This window comes from Cydia amplana, chromosome Z (genome assembly GCF_948474715.1).
Source record: "Cydia amplana chromosome Z, ilCydAmpl1.1, whole genome shotgun sequence".
NCBI lineage: Eukaryota > Metazoa > Arthropoda > Insecta > Lepidoptera > Tortricidae > Cydia > Cydia amplana.
The window spans coordinates 22,659,161-22,675,742 of record NC_086096.1 but is presented as its reverse complement, the minus strand read 5'-3'; the positions used below and the strand labels follow the sequence as shown (position 1 = coordinate 22,675,742).

At 33.8% G+C, this 16,582-nt stretch overlaps 1 protein-coding gene across 1 annotated transcript in view; it reads right to left on the bottom strand.

Annotated features, from left to right (window-relative positions):
• The window catches only part of LOC134661279 (acetylcholinesterase-like), a 50,526-nt gene that overhangs the window by 25,727 nt on the left and 8,217 nt on the right, over window positions 1-16,582 (bottom strand). The window lies entirely within an intron of this gene.

Here is a 16,582-nt window from a genome sequence, read left to right as displayed (position 1 = left end):
AGAATGTTGTAAATGCACAGATTATATACCAAGGACTGTTTGCAGATCGCAGCTGGTTTTATGCTCGCGACGCGACCTTGGAACCCGAGAGGTGAAGGACGAAATCGTTTTCACTCATTATATGCTAGCGGGGGATACGGATGCGTACCCTTTGTTCTCCTACTCTACTACATGTTATAATTTTTTGTTTCGTCATTTTCTCGTGCTAGTAACAACACAATGAAGGTTTTTTTTATTGTGATATCAGTTACAGCTAGGCGAATTTCTATATTTAAAGTTATAATATCAAGCCAGTGTCGATTGCATATAATAAGTACCTTTTCTCACCAACCACCCCCTCAATCGACTCTGCTTGAAGCATTAATTCACTACAGTATTCTTTACCTAGTCAAAGCAATATTCCAACAAATAATTTCAAATACAATAACCAGAAAAACATAAACATGTAATATTTTTAAATGTAATCAGATGGAATATATCTGATTCAACAATTAAGATAAGTACTCAAATATTCCTCCACTCGACACATTACCGCTAATCTTTAAACGAGCAATTCTTGTATATTTATTTATTTATTTATATATTTGGGGGATCTCGGAAACGGCTCTAACGATTTCGATGAAATCTGCTATATGGGGGTTCTCGGGGGCGAAAATCGATCTAGCTAGGTCTTATCTCTGGGAAAACGCACATTTTTGAGTTTTGTATGTTTTCCGAGCAAAGCTCGGTCTCCCAGATATTCATAAAAGATAAGATAAGGTTAAAAATCACTTTATTCAAGTAGGATCTGTTGGATCGCTTTTGCATCGTCAATTTCTACATTTTATGTTACCTAAACATGCACAGTTCTATAAGAAACCCTTTATTTTCCCACTCGACTCATCAACATTACTTATACATATACATATAATAAATGCTCTATTCTTCCACTCGACTCTTCAACACTAATCATATAGGTATATCATAAATCCTTTATTCACCCACTCAACTCTTCAACATTAATAATAACAATTTTAATATAAATTATAAAAATATTTAAGTACAGACTTAGAAACAAAAACTCAAGTATATTTTTCAGAAACCATATATGTAAACTATATTAAAATGAATGTAACTTTTGAGTGATATGGATGAGGTTAAATAATGATTCAGTTATCCCTTACTACACTTACACCCCCTTAAATGAATCAATATTCAGCACCCCCTCAATTCTGAATACACAGGATAGGATCTTCAAGTGTTCTTTCAATACATATTTCTGTATTATAATATAAAAGTTTACACACCCTATAAAAACTCACATACTACGATATATTATAAACGAAAAAAACTCCGAAATCAATTCGAAATAATTATTAACGTTCACTTTAGCCAGATATCAGGTTTCTAGAAATTGCAGGAACATATAGTACATCTTCCAGTTCAAAGCCATTTTTGTTGACTGCACCTATGGCTTGAGCTACGAGGTTCTCTGCATTGGCACATTTTATTTCTACATTTATATTTTCTGTGGAATTTATAATATTATTATTGTAAAACATGTAGGATGAAGCACCTGAATGAATTATAGCTCTAGTACTAGTCGTGTGCTTTATTTGCTCACTCACCAGGCAAAGTGCGACAAAATCTTTCAATGTGTCCCTTCCTATTACATTTCCTACATATTTTTGTGGAAAAACATTCACTGGAAGTGTGTCCACTTTTATGGCAAATAGTGCACTTTTTATTAAAGCAGAATCTCGCAATATGACCTGGTTGTGACATTTCTTTTCATTGCTTTTCTTGGCTTCTTCTATTTGTGGATGTAATTCTCAAATAGCTTAAGTTCTTTTTGAACACGTTCAATGAGAGTATGTATGGTTTGGTCAGATTTTGGAGTTACCTCCCATATAGTTCTAAAGTGAAGTAATTAAAATTTGCTGGTAAAATTGTTAAAATCTTTTGTATAACCATGTCATCATTTATTTTATTTGTGGAAGACTGTAGTTCAAACACATATTTTGAAGTTTGCTTATATCCTGAAGTAGATCTCCGCTGAATTTATAGTTATAAAATTCGATTACCTTAAAGTGGCTGTCTTTTGTAATTGTAATTAAAGACAACATCTAACTTATTTTTTTTTATTCAGTATCAAGAAACAAACGGTCATTTACATTAATGCGTAGTAGTTTAACATTGCATCTTAAGGTTAGACCCACAGTTTCCTTAATTAAATATAATTAAATGGTGCTAAATTTTATACGCTATGGTTTTTCTTTTACATTTCTATTGCTACAGAAAATCAGAGCTTAGTATTTATCTAATTATTAAATTATTATTAAAAAATACTAAAGTTATTTACCTGCAAAGTTATTAAGTTACTACACTAAATATACGCCATACACAATATTTATATCTAGTTATATATTTTACTTTATAAAATAAAATATATCCCTAGCTATTTTCTTTCACAAACAAATGCTTTTTTAAGGAGACTATATTACTGTGAAAAACATCAATATTACAAAGATTTAAACATTCGTTATAAAGTCTACAGGCACACCTTATAATAGTACATTATTGCAGAGGCCGGGAAAGGGCAATTCGTGGATGAGTTTCGATTTTGTCGGACGACGCGAAGCGGAGTCCGACAAAGAAGACGAATCCACGAATTGCTATTCCTGCCGAGGCATATATAGTGCTTTTCTCCAAACATGCGAGGAAATAAAACAAAATAATTTTATTTATTATATACTTAAAGTTAATTATGCAATTTGTGCAAATTAAAGTTTTAATTAATATTAAAAGAAACATTTGTCATATTGGGACAATTTGAAATATTAAATGTGACTGTTTTACCGGGCACTGTAATATTAGTTTGAATATTTTCAGTAGTGGGTGTATTGGTAATGTTGAAATGTTGATTATTTGAATTGGATGTAGTTTCTTCAGGAGCTGTTGGTGTAAAATTAGACGAAGAAGGCTGGCAGTCTGACTGTTGCAGCTTGATATTTTTGGTGATTTTGTCCGATATGTTTATTTTATTTTGAACAGAATCCTCAATGTAACTTTCAGCTACCGCAGTCGACTTCCAGCCTCCGTGTCTTTTTAGGGTAGTCATATTCGCGACAGAATTGGCTAACAAAGACGCTGAGGATCTACGGAAGCAGTGCCCGGTAAAACTTTCACTGTCCGGCAAATTTAAATATTTTGCTATTTGCGTAGGTATTGCCGCCAACTTATGTCTTCCGATAACTTGGTTTGTACACTTGCCATTCCTAAAGTTAATAAAAAATCTATCTGATTTTATGGCACTCGGACGTAAGTTTTGGTACTTTTTAACTATAGGCACGAATTCCTCTCCGATGACAAACTTGCGATCGATTCTGGTCTTTGTGTCACGCAATGTGACTAACATTATATTGTCGTGGCATGTCACATCATTAGATGATAAATTGGTTAATTCAATCATTCGACATGCGCCGTTCACGCCAAAAATCAGAGCCACCTGCAACAAAGACAACTCATAATTAAATTTGATTTACTTAAGTATTTATCAGAAAATGTATGTATATGTATAATAATTAAAGAGAACACATTACCTTGTTTACTAGAAACATGTCATCCGGAGCCTTATTTAAAAATGTATTTATGTTCTCTTCGGATAGAGTCTTTGATTTCTTACTTTTAAAACCAGCGGATTGCCTCTTTAGGAATGATGTCAATTTAGTATAATTTTTGATGTTTATGTCGTGTTTGAGTTGTATTGTACTTTTCAACATCGACTACATCGCCCACAGCGTACTTGGTTGTTTATCTTTAGATAACTCGCTAAAATAAGCCAGAATTACATTTTCTGAGAATGAATCTGTCTTTTTGTTGTTTCTCCAAGCCATAAAATTCTCATACGTCTTTAAATATTTCTCGGCAGACTTCGGAGGTAATAGATTGTCTGTCACTAATCTTGCTTCTTCCCGTAGTTCGGGCGGTGTCCCCGTCAACATGATGAACATTTCATCGTCACTCGAACTTGAAGTCTTTTTAATTATGATTTTACGTGAAAAATGTATTTAGAACGGAATTCACCGAATACATACGTTGTTAAAATTTCTTCTTGCAAAATAAATTTAAAAAAAATCACATTCCCGCCTTAACTTCTTTTTAAAGTTTACAATCTTGTTCAAAATGCCAATTTTATTTAAAAAAAGTTATAGGATACATATACTTGGTCAACCAGATCTTGTCAGTAGAAAAAGGCGGCAAATTTGAAAAATGTAGGCGCGAAGGGATATCGTCCCATAGAAAATTTGAATTTCGCGCCTTTTTTTACGGACAAGATTTGGTTGACCAGCTATAGTCCTTGATTTTATTAATGAATAAATTTATTTATTAAGCAGTATTCGCACGATCATACACGACGGTCTTGTAAGAACGAGACATGGATTGGGTCGTGTAGACGCGGCCCGCGGCTATAATAATTGGCTGTTTGCGGTTTTCTTAGTGGATACATATTTTTAAAAAGTAAAAAACAATACAGTAACAAGTTATTACTGTAGTGTTTTTTTACTTCCCGTCCGCTAGAACAGGACAGCGATAGTTTGATTTTTTTTAATTTGAGTTTGACAATAAAGAAGAATTTCCCGTACTATTTTTGCTACAATAAGATAAACATTTCCGAGCATATTGGAGAAAACATATTTCTTGCATAACAAGTTCTGCTAAACGTTACAGCAAATAATTCCTTTTTGCGACATTTACGCTGGGACTTAATATTTATTTTTTGAAGTAGTGAGGGAATCTCCAATTTAGAATTTAAGATTTTATAAAGTAAGACCGAATCTACGCAGTCACTGCGGTCCTTAAGAGACTGAATTTTATGGTATTGCAATGAGGAGAGGTAATCAACATAGTTTTGTCCAATTCTAAAATCTAACGTTTTCACAAACTTCTTTTGGAGCCTTTCGATTCTGTCAATATGGACAGCATGAAATGGCTTCCAAACAGCACACGCAAATTCAAGACGACTTGTTACATAGCTGTTATAAAGAGTTATGTAACTAAAATAATTTTTAAATGGTTTACCGACTCGTAATATGAAACCTAATAGCTTAAACGATTTAGTAACTACGTTCTCAATGTGAGAAATAAATGACAACTTAGAATCCATTATTACACCTAGATCTCGAATTTGCGTTACCCTATTTAATACTTTACCGGAAATTGTGTAATTATGATCAATATTTTTCTTTTTCCTGGAGAAAGTTATAATGCTACACTTTTCATTGTTCAGAAATAGATTATTATCAGTACACTATTTCTCTAAGTTAAATAAATCCTCTTGTAGTAAATAACAATCTGAAACATCTATTAATAATTTTAAAAATTTTGGCATCATCAGCGTAGAGTAAAACTTTAGAGTACTTAATGTAGTCGGTTATATCATTAATATATAACACAAAAAGAAGAGGCCCCAAATGGAATCCCTGTGGGACACCTGAAGTGACGACCTTGTACTGTGATGTATAACCGGACAATACGACTGCCTGAGTTCTAAATTCGACATAGGATTTAATCCATCGAAACAGATCACCATGTATACCGAATCGCCAAAGCTTATGTAATAATGTACTGTGACAGATTTTATCAAATACACGGCAAAATCGGTATACACGGCGTCGACACAGTATCCACTCTCCATTGCACCAAGAACTTCCCCTGTAAAGATTAATAAATTACTGTCTACCGAACGACCCTTAAAGAAACCATGCTGATGGGGGGTAATATGATTCTGACGACTTCGAAGAGTTGACATTTTACTATCTTTTCTAGAATTTTACTGAACTGACAAAGCTTTGATATAGGTCGATACTTCTCAATTTCGTGACTAACTTTTCCTTTTGGTATGGGAATTATCCATGCTTGTTTCCATATTTTTGGAACATAGCCTTCACTTAGAGATCTGTTAAATAGATAACATATGGGTTTTGCCAAAGAATTAGAACATTTTTTTATGAACACAGGATGGACCCCGTCAGGACCAGAGCCTTTGTGAACATTAACGGAATTTACATGTTTGACAACTATGTTAATATTAATTTCTATTGAATTTATATCAATGAGAGGATTCGAGGGTGAATCTAAAGTATTATTAATATTAGGCATATTATCTGTAAATTCTATCTGTAAACTTATCAAAAATTACCTACCTTTTTAGTTGAGCAATTAATAACGTAATGTATGATATTTTCATATATTGAATTTAAAATAAAATATTTTGCTTTTGCGGCTTCACTGTTTTCTCCAACTCCTTTGGCGTCCAGAAATAATTTTCTTAATTTTCTCCTATTCAAATAAATGGAGTTTGATTTCAATTTGTTTAAGCTGTCCATGTTGTTCATGTTTTATAATTACGTATGGTTTTCTTTAACTGAAACGTCAGTCTATTTGTCTTTTCGAGCGATGGCGCCATAACCTTTGGCACTACAAAAGCTCACTTTTTCTTTAATATATAACATCCATTTCATTTTATAATTAATTATAGTAGTAAGACTACTTAATAAACACAAATCAAAATATTTCATAAAATAATGAATAAAGATTAATTTTATACTTTAAAACTCTGTATAGATTCAGATTCAGATGTTTTATTGATTAAAGGCAATCATTTTACAAGTCAATAAGTAATGTACAATATAAATCACTACACTTAAATAATTTTACATTTCAGGTACCTGACTAATTAATTATTATTACATATTTATATTAATGTTGTATATTTTCATTCATATTTAACTACAATTAAATTAATTGATTAGTTAGTCATTTGGATTAGTGATGATATTTTATGATTTGAAAAAAATCATGAGTGCTATAAAAGGCCATACCTAGAAGATATTGCTTTAATTTTCTAAGAAAGATTGCATCACTTGGTGAATTTTTAATATCTGCTGGAAGAGCATAATAATACATAAAGAGTTTTGTTTGTAATCTTTCTTTCATCGTTTTGTGAAATAATCGTTAAATTTTTAATTTTTTATTAGGTAGTAGGTATATATTATTTTAATTATTTATGAAAATAGTTAATACGCATGTTAGAATATTGTTATTCTATGTACAAATTGTATCACGTATAAAACTGACCTAATTAAACACTTAACAAATGCTGTCAATTTATGTGGTTATGTACGATACGAAACCACGGTTGACTAGAGAAACAGTAATTTAACCTACTAAGATTTGTAAACTACTTTGAAATGATTATGTTTTGTATTAATATTACTGATTAATAATTATTTATAACGGAGTTTATTGAAAAGGTGTTCTAATAGTTTGATTCTGCATAATTCGATAAATGGACTAGGTACATGAGAAACTACTTCTGTGACGTCACTTACCGAATGACAAGTGGCATGATCAACCAGTTGCCAGGTAGAAATGGTATAAAAGGGACCGACCGATCCATTATTGATTCCTTCTGCTTTGATCATTCTGCTTTGAGCATTCTACTTTGCGCTGCAGCACTGAGTTAATCATCGCCAAAGGAATATTGAAAGTTAAGTAAATACTATGTTGGTAATTATTGTAATAATTATGTACTTACTTGATTAATTAGATGGGTTAATTAATTAATTAAATTATTTCTTACTGAATTATAAACTAATAGTGATTGTATTTATTTGTTGTTGATGATAAGGTGAATAAATTGGATTAGTTAAATAAAACAGTTTTATGTTCAATTACATCTGTTTATTATTTTATTTATCTTTACTTAAAACTTAAATAGTATCCAGTTATTGATTTAGCAGTTTTACATAATTATGAATCAAGGTAAATAAATAACTTAATGATAAGTTTTGCCTTTGCAATTAATATTGACTATTAATTTTGAATTTTTATTAATATAAAAAAATATATATATATTCTTTAATCTAACACGCACAACGATTATTTTATTTTATAAACAACTCCGTTGCTAGGCTTATCTTCTGAATAATATGTGTACGAAAGCTGAATCGTTTTCATGAAATACTAAAACCACTTATTTTTACTTGTTCTACAAGGCTCCATAATCTGTAAAGGATTACAGGAGGTCCTTGGACTTTTATTAAAAGATTTGAAGGCACTTCTTGATTGTGATAACATTATTATTGTTTTTTTACACAAAATTTATAACAGGATTTTTCGTTACAACTATTGCAGGTAGAGTAAATGATGTTCTCAAGTTTTACTTACATCAATATTCAAACTTGAGCTTCTATATTTAAAGTTAAAATACCTATCCAGCCAGTGTCGATTGCATATAAAACCTCTTCACGCCAACAGAAAGCAGCTTGCTTCAATCTCAAAACGCAGTTTTGTTATCGTTCATTAAATATAATTTAATAAAAACCGAAAATACTAATTGCACCCGCCTCGTATAGTACCTACGTTAACCCTCATAACTAGGGCAAAAAACTGTAGAAAAGTTGACGAGATAAGTACCCAGGTGCTGGAGCCAGATTTTTAAGCTAATACTATTTTAAAATGTTCCCTGGCTCTTGCCGTGCGAGCCAATAATGAGTACTTCAGCTCTTTCCAAGTACCAGCACTTTCCGTCCGAGTCGAGCGCGGTCAAGAACCTTGAGCAGTTAATGTTAGGCTGACCTGAGAGACACTTATTTAGTACATACTATAATACTACGTGATATTCCAATTTTGTTTGTTCATTATTTTCCATAGTTTACATTTTATTAAGCCTATGTATATATACCCTGCAGGGCTACTTTTCATCAGGCGGGTTGTATGCTTTTTGCCAGCTACATAGTGTAAAACATTTTAGTTCGCAATTAAATTCGTTAATTTAAAATTAAAATTAGGTATTGGAATATTCATGGCAAATAATTATCTACGTCAGTTGCTTATTAGACAGAATAAATAATAATACTAAGTACAAAAGACTCACTCTCTAACAAAACGCGTCTATTACGATCAGCACAGATATGGCCGCTAGGTGGCGACAGCGCTACGCGCGGCTTATGGCTTTCCCCAAAATTGGGGCCGGAACGGATGTATGTACTTACTTTTAGCTACCTGTAGCAAAGCGACGAAATCGCGGAGTGAGACACGCCTGCCTTAAGATGCAACGTCCAGGAGGAGGAGGCCAATTCGAACGAAAACTTTGACATTCAAACCAATGTAGGACCCTTGAGTGTCATCTCACAATCAGTGTGTCGCCTCGGTGTATTTTTTAATAATTAATATCTGGGAGACCGAGCTATGCTCGGAAAACATATAAAAACTCAAAAATGCGCGTTTTCCCAGAGAAGACATAGCCACTAGCCTGGCGGACTAGCCAAGGTGACAAATCGCTATCGCTTCGCCATCGAATCGCTTTGTGTCTCTCTATCCCTCTTCCATATTAGTGCGACAGTGACAGTTGCGTTTCGATCGCTACGGAGCGTAAGCGGTTGGCACGTTGGCTACGTGGCCAGGTCGTTTTTTCGTCCACGAAAACACCCATATAGCAAATTTCACCGAAATCGTTAGAGCCGTTTCCGAGATCCCCGAAATATACAAGAATTGCTCGTTTAAAGGTTAGATTAGATAGATAAATGTAAGGTGGTTGAAACAGGAAGACTGCTATGTAAAGTAGCGGCGCCACTGCCAACGCTGACGCCGACGCCGGCGCCGGGTCCGTTATACTTAGCGCCGGATATTTATTGGTTTCAGCGACACCACGTTTATTCTTCATCCCATTTATAAAACCGTATAAATAATCAACTAACGTTACAGCATATATTAGCTGTATATACAAACACATACGTACAAATATACATATTACAAACAATAGGCATGGGTATTGTTTAAGGTGCAGTAGTTTCAGAAAACGTAGTTTTATAAAAGTCGTAGCGCTTTGTTGGATCATAATACGTATATATAATTAGCAATCTTGTAGCCTTTCTCGAGGAATTGTATCGATTCGAATCCAGTTTCTGAATGTTTGACTTTCGTTCGATAGAAAAATTTCAATACGAGTATTAAGTCTAAAAAATGCACTTTAAAAACTTGTTACAAATTATTTACAAAAGCTAAAAATATGAAAAATGCTTCTAAAAATCGGCAATATCGTGTTTGAGAGAACATATCGATTACTTTTTTTTATTTAAACGTCCCGAAAAATAAAATTACAAAAACATGATTACTGCGCTCCTGGGCACGCACTTTCATCTCGCTCACGCTTACGCTCAGTGAGCGTGAGAGAAGAACACGAACTTACTGGGCCTTAATTTAACACGTCTTTGACTTACCCTGACGTTTAAGTAAAACAACTATAAGTAACAAACACAAACGACAAAGTAACACATAAAGGTGAACGAATTTTAACGACAATTTCACTATACATACAGGACATAATTTAAAGCGTGATTCAACAATTGTTTCATTCATATATTATCTCCCCGCTCTAAATATGGGGTTTCCTCTAGGTAACGTAATAAATTAGGATTTCTAGGTATTTCATTTTAAGATATTCCATATGTATCATATTCTAAATTATTATCAACATGTAACATTTTCCCTAATATTCTCGATTTGTCAAGACGCTCACAAGTAAACGGTTGCATTGAAATCTTCGTCGTTTATTGGAATAAACGACGAAGCTGGAGCCCAGCTGCAGTGAGCTCATTAATATTATGTAGAACAATGCTTTTATATGATTATACTACGTCGGTTGCAAAACAAACTGACGGTAAGAAGTTTCAGGATTGAATTTCAAAATGGGGAGTCAAGGATAGAGTAAAACAAGGCAAATCAGATCACAGGAAAAATCGAATAAAATGAAAACAAAAGTACTTCTGAAATCATAAAAATGTATCATTCGAGTATTCGACTCCTATCATAAACCCAATATTTCACAGTCAAAATAGCATTTTTTTTATTAGGGCTGTTACAGACGGACCCCGACTACCAACTTGTATGGCAACTCCACCCCGACGTTGCAGTTGGCGTGCAGTCGGTGTGCAGTTCCCATACAAATTGCAGTCGGGAGCAGTCCGTCGTCTGTTTTGGCCCTTATTCCTCTACTCTATTGCGACGGCTGCTACAAATTCGCAGGCATGATATTGCGCCTCTGTATCGTTTGAATATTATAAATATTTAAAACATTATCCAAAAGGAGAAGAAAAACCGGCCAGGTGCGAGTCTTAAACCAGGGTTCTGTAAAAATTTAACTATACTTGGTCAAGCAGATCTTGTCAGTAGAAAAAGGCGGCAAATTTGAAAAATATAGGCGCCAAGGGACATCGTCCCATGGAAAATTTGAATTTCGCGCCTTTATTTACTGACAAGATTTGCTTGACCAGCTATAAGTAATTTTTATTTTTTACAAAGTTACAGTTTTCAGATTTTTCCCTGTATTTGTAGTGTAAGACGATATTACTTGCCAGATTTCATAGTTATAAGTCATCGCGATGTACCCCATCAATTTTCATTCCCTTGAGAGTGTCGAAATATACGTTATTTGCGCCATAAACGGCCGTATCTTTTTTACGTTAACTTAGATGTTTGATTTTTTTCACAGCTTCAAGGGACCGTAGACCTGAGTAAATGGTTTAAATTTCAACTCCATACCTAAACGCGTTCCCGAGATAAAGGGTCTTGATAGACAGACGGACGAACGGACAATAAAGTGATCCTATAAGCGTTCCGTTGTATCCTTTCGAGGTACGGAACCCTATAAAGGAAAAAAAAGAAAGACTACAAAAAGGAATGTGATCCCCACTAAAACATTATTGCGGTAGAAAAACTGTGTAGTAAAATGTTCATTATTTACAGTCATAATTTTGATGCCATTCATTTTTCACCTCAGCAGCTCGAACAAAGGTACTTTGATTCTTAAAAACAATGAGCAAAATGCGATTTTGCTCACTGAGTGAGACAAAATGACATTCAAGTGACCTTTATAGCCAAATGTCATTTCAACATGCGGGGTCTAATACAAGTTCGAAATACTTGGGTTCTATTATCTCTGTCCCTTTCACACTGTTAGCAAAAAGAAAAAAAGTTAAAACAACATTCAACGGTATATTCACGGTTTATAATAGACCCCCGAAAAACTTCAAACCGCATCGTTCCAAACCACGTACGAGTATGAATTCTTAATAATTAATTAATAAAAATAAAGTTTAAGATTTGATAAAAACTGATAAAATACTATATTTTAGGTATTTTATTGTACAATTAAAATAATGAACTCAAAAAATACACAGATCATTACGCAAAATTAATTATTTTACTTTTAAGAATTTCTACCATAGTTGACAAATAGTACCTACGTATCCGCAATTCGGACCATATCTTACAAAGATTTTTTTTACAAAAAAAAGTTGTCGATTGAAGTGTCAGTTGATGTTTGTTATTTCTTATTTCCATATTATTTATTATTACGCAATGATATTATATAACCTAGATAGGTTATACTCATACTTGAGGAGCACAAAAAACACTTCCATATTTATTTCTGTGCCTACGAAGAAATCTATTATTTTTGATTAATTTTCTCATTCCATCCATCTTTGTCACACTCGTTGTTAAACATAAGGTCGTCTCTTTCTCTTTCGGTGTGCGGGAGCTCGTTAGCACGTGCACATTTCTCGCTTGTCCAGCCGCGACTAAAGGCAACTTGTCCAATTGTCACAAGTTAAGCGCTTCAATTTTGGAACGCCTATAACCTATCTTGAGTTATAAATCATTGTTATTACGATTTGTTTTTGTTTTCCATTGCGGTAATTAAACTTATTTGTTTGTATATCTTAAGAAAACATGAGTGCAGGTATTAAGTGATGAAGAAGAATTACATTTTTCAAGTTGTCTAATAGGTATGTTCTCACTGCTGAGGTGAAAAATTTTGTGTACTACACGAGATCAAAGTTATTTACATCTCGTGCGCTTTTGAGTCCCTTACTACGCTCAAGATTCTAAATTATTATATAATCTTTATATATTATAGAATCTTTCGCTTGCACGGGACTCAAAATAAGCACTCGAAGAAATATCAAACTTTGATCTCTTGTTGTACAAATAACTATTGACTTGTTGACTATTACGTGCTATCCAGAGACCATAGATTGGACTAAAACAAAACAACCAACCGTCTCAATTTTTACATTCCTACTGTGAACTCATGACTGTAATTTTGTTATGGTAAACTACTTTGTTTTTAAACTTCGTCTCACAACTTTTGGTGATATGCGAGTACGTATAAAAATATATATTTACTATTATATACCAACATTACCAACATACCGAAGCAGCTTGTGTAAAACCATCTAATCACTATTATTTAAATTAAACTGTTCATAATTGGACCGTGTGACCTGCCCATCAGGATAATATCGATCCACTAGCGATTCGCATCTGTCACCAGCTGAATGGCCCATAAAAATGTCACTTGTACCCGGATGTTGCATTAGCTACGTCTGGTCGGGGCCGTGCCGATTACGTTTCATTTGAGTCATGAGACGAGTGCGAACACCTATATTACCATTCAGACATGATTGACGCTCGCTTTCGATCAGTTATATCTAGTTGCGCAACTATCAAACAGCTAAAACAAAGTCCTAGAGAAATTATCCAGGCCTACTTCTGCTTATCAGCTTGAGTCGGTGAATTACCTACACTAAATTGATACATTTGCATCCAGAAGGTACCTATAGCTATGTTTTATAGTAGTCGATTCAGCAGTTTGAAGACTTTGAAGAGTATCAGCTCTTTTCCAAAAAGATGTTCGGTATTATAGTCATTTTAGAAAATAGCTGATTATTATCAAACATAGCTATAATATAATAATTAAGAGCCTATAATGTTTTTACGAACCACGTTATTACCTGCGTTAATTTTATCGTTTGTTATTCTAAGAGAGACTACTCAGTTAATTGAGTTAAAATAATAAGAAAAACACATTTGGTTCTATTTTGATCCATAATAATAAAATCAAAATGATCGTAACTCTATAACTTTCGGTCAAAATAGGACAAAAATCTCGTATGTTACGTGTTATTCGTTTATAAGTTACTGTACGTACGTTTATAAGTAAAATTAATGACTGGTTATCGAAGTACCTATTTCATTAAAGTGACATAAACTTAATCACAATCGTTTACAGGGTGTTTATTTTTCTCCTAGAAAGTTTTTCATTTTCAGATACAAGTTTTTTTTTAAGTAGTGACGAAATGTATCTTTTTTAGTTTCTACATGCATAACCTTATCGAACGTAAAAAGCAACAAAAGAGATTTTGCCGATTACTGTAATCGTATACATGAATTTCGCCTTATCTCTGTAAGTTAAGTAGGTAAGTTCCGCTGTCAGGAGTTAAGTGAACTTAGCACGAAAAGCCAAGGTTACCTGTCGGACTTTTTGTCTATAGTTTTTTTCTATCTAGAAGTACGTGTTAGTTATATTTTGGGTGTAGTTTACTTTTAGTTTTTCTATGAATAAAACTTGGGCTTCGCGGATTTTTTATTTTATTTATTTCATTGCATGTTTGAGAAAAGCACTATACATACCTCGGCGGGAAATATGGTGTTGCCCGCCTCAGACCTATCCACACACCAATGTGGTAGCAATAGGACATATATATGCTTCAGTGAGTTGAGTACCTACTTTATTAAATCGAGTGCGTAGTATTAACTTGGTATTAACTACATTCACTGACTGACATTTCAAACTGAAAGCATCCTACATTAGAATACTCACACACACACACACACACACACACACACACACACACACACACACACACACACACATACATACACACACACACACACACACACACACACACATACATACACACACACACACACACAAAATATATACAGGGTGCTTCCTGTAACAGGAGCAATAAATTAAACTGTAGGCTGTACTCCTCAAACTGACCAACATCTGTTCAGCAACTTTTGAAAATAACTCATGTTTTGATTTTTATTACGCTTTGAAGTTTATTCTAATACGCAATGTATTGCAAATTTTGTTATGTTTAAAGCGTGACAAGCAACGTCAAACACACTGATGTCAGCGTACATTGAAGGCAATATTTATTTTGTATGAAAAAGAGGAAGTCTAAAGGATTCATAATTTTTAAAAGCTGCTGAACAAATGTTGGTCAGTAAAATCTAAAACAAAATGGGAAATGTAGTAAATAATAAGTCATACTAGATTCGATGTTCCTTATATAGTTTCTATTTTCTAGGAGAGGACACTGACTTCTGTAACACAGGTCTTTACCTAGCTCAGAAGTCAGGGACTTCAAAACCCACTTACTCTGTTCGTAGACGCTTTTCGCTGCATGTATACGGGTTTTCCCATAGCTCGCACTGGCATTGAATGTGATAAATCGAAAAGCTAGATGTCTATTTCGTTAAGTCTCAATCGATCCTGTTTCTTGTGACGATCAAATGTTTATGTGGAACAAATTGCAGTAAAATTATACAAAAGTCAGAAATTAAAGTCGAATATTCGTACTCGACCCTAAATCCGCTTCCTACTATGCCTTGAACTTGAACTCGTATTAAATTCCATTAAATTTACCAATCTATTGCCATTCAATTATAGTATTTTATACATACATACAGGTTGTATAAGAGAGGTCAAAAAGCGGCCAAGTGCGAGTCGGACTCGCCCATGAAGGGTTCCGTATTTAGGCGATTTATGACGTATAAAAAAAAACTACTTACTAGATCTCGTTCAAACCAATTTTCGGTGGAAGTTTACATGGTAATGTACATCATATATTTTTTTTAGTTTTATCATTCTCTTATTTTAGAAGTTACAGGGGGGGGGACACACATTTTACCACTTTGGAAGTGTCTCTCGCGCAAACTATTCAGTTTAGAAAAAAATGATATTAGAAACCTCAATATCATTTTTGAAGACCTATCCATAGATACCCCACACGTATGGGTTTGATGAAAAAAAAAAATTTGAGTTTCAGTTCGAAGTATGGGGAACCCCAAAAATTTATTGTTTTTTTTCTATTTTTGTGTGAAAATCTTAATGCGGTTCACAGAATACATCTACTTACCAAGTTTCAACAGTATAGTTCTTATAGTTTCGGAGAAAAGTGGCTGTGACATACGGACGGACAGACAGACGGACAGACGGACAGACGGACAGACAGACAGACAGACATGACGAATCTATAAGGGTTCCGTTTTTTGCCATTTGGCTACGGAACCCTAAAAAGGCGATTGATGTGGGTAAAAAATTGTGCTAGAGACGAAGACGGGGTAAAAATTAAGCCGGAGATGAATTTTGTATGGAAGATCGATTCTTCACGCCTACATTTTTCGATTCGTCGCCTTTTTCTACTGACAGAGCTGGCTTGCTTGCTTGGCTTGTTCTTATAAATATTTATAAGTGTTTTACTTAAAGATTCTTGAATAAATATTTCTGACGCGCGCGTGTATTTTACATTCACCTACTTCACCACACCAGCTCGAAAGGGCTCTCTGTTCTTTAAAAACAGTGTGCAAAATCGCTTTTTATCAAAGGGGTATTCTTACATCGGTCCGTGTGTCTGACATATGTCATAGCATTAAAAAAAAAACATTTTTAAATTTCAGTCGA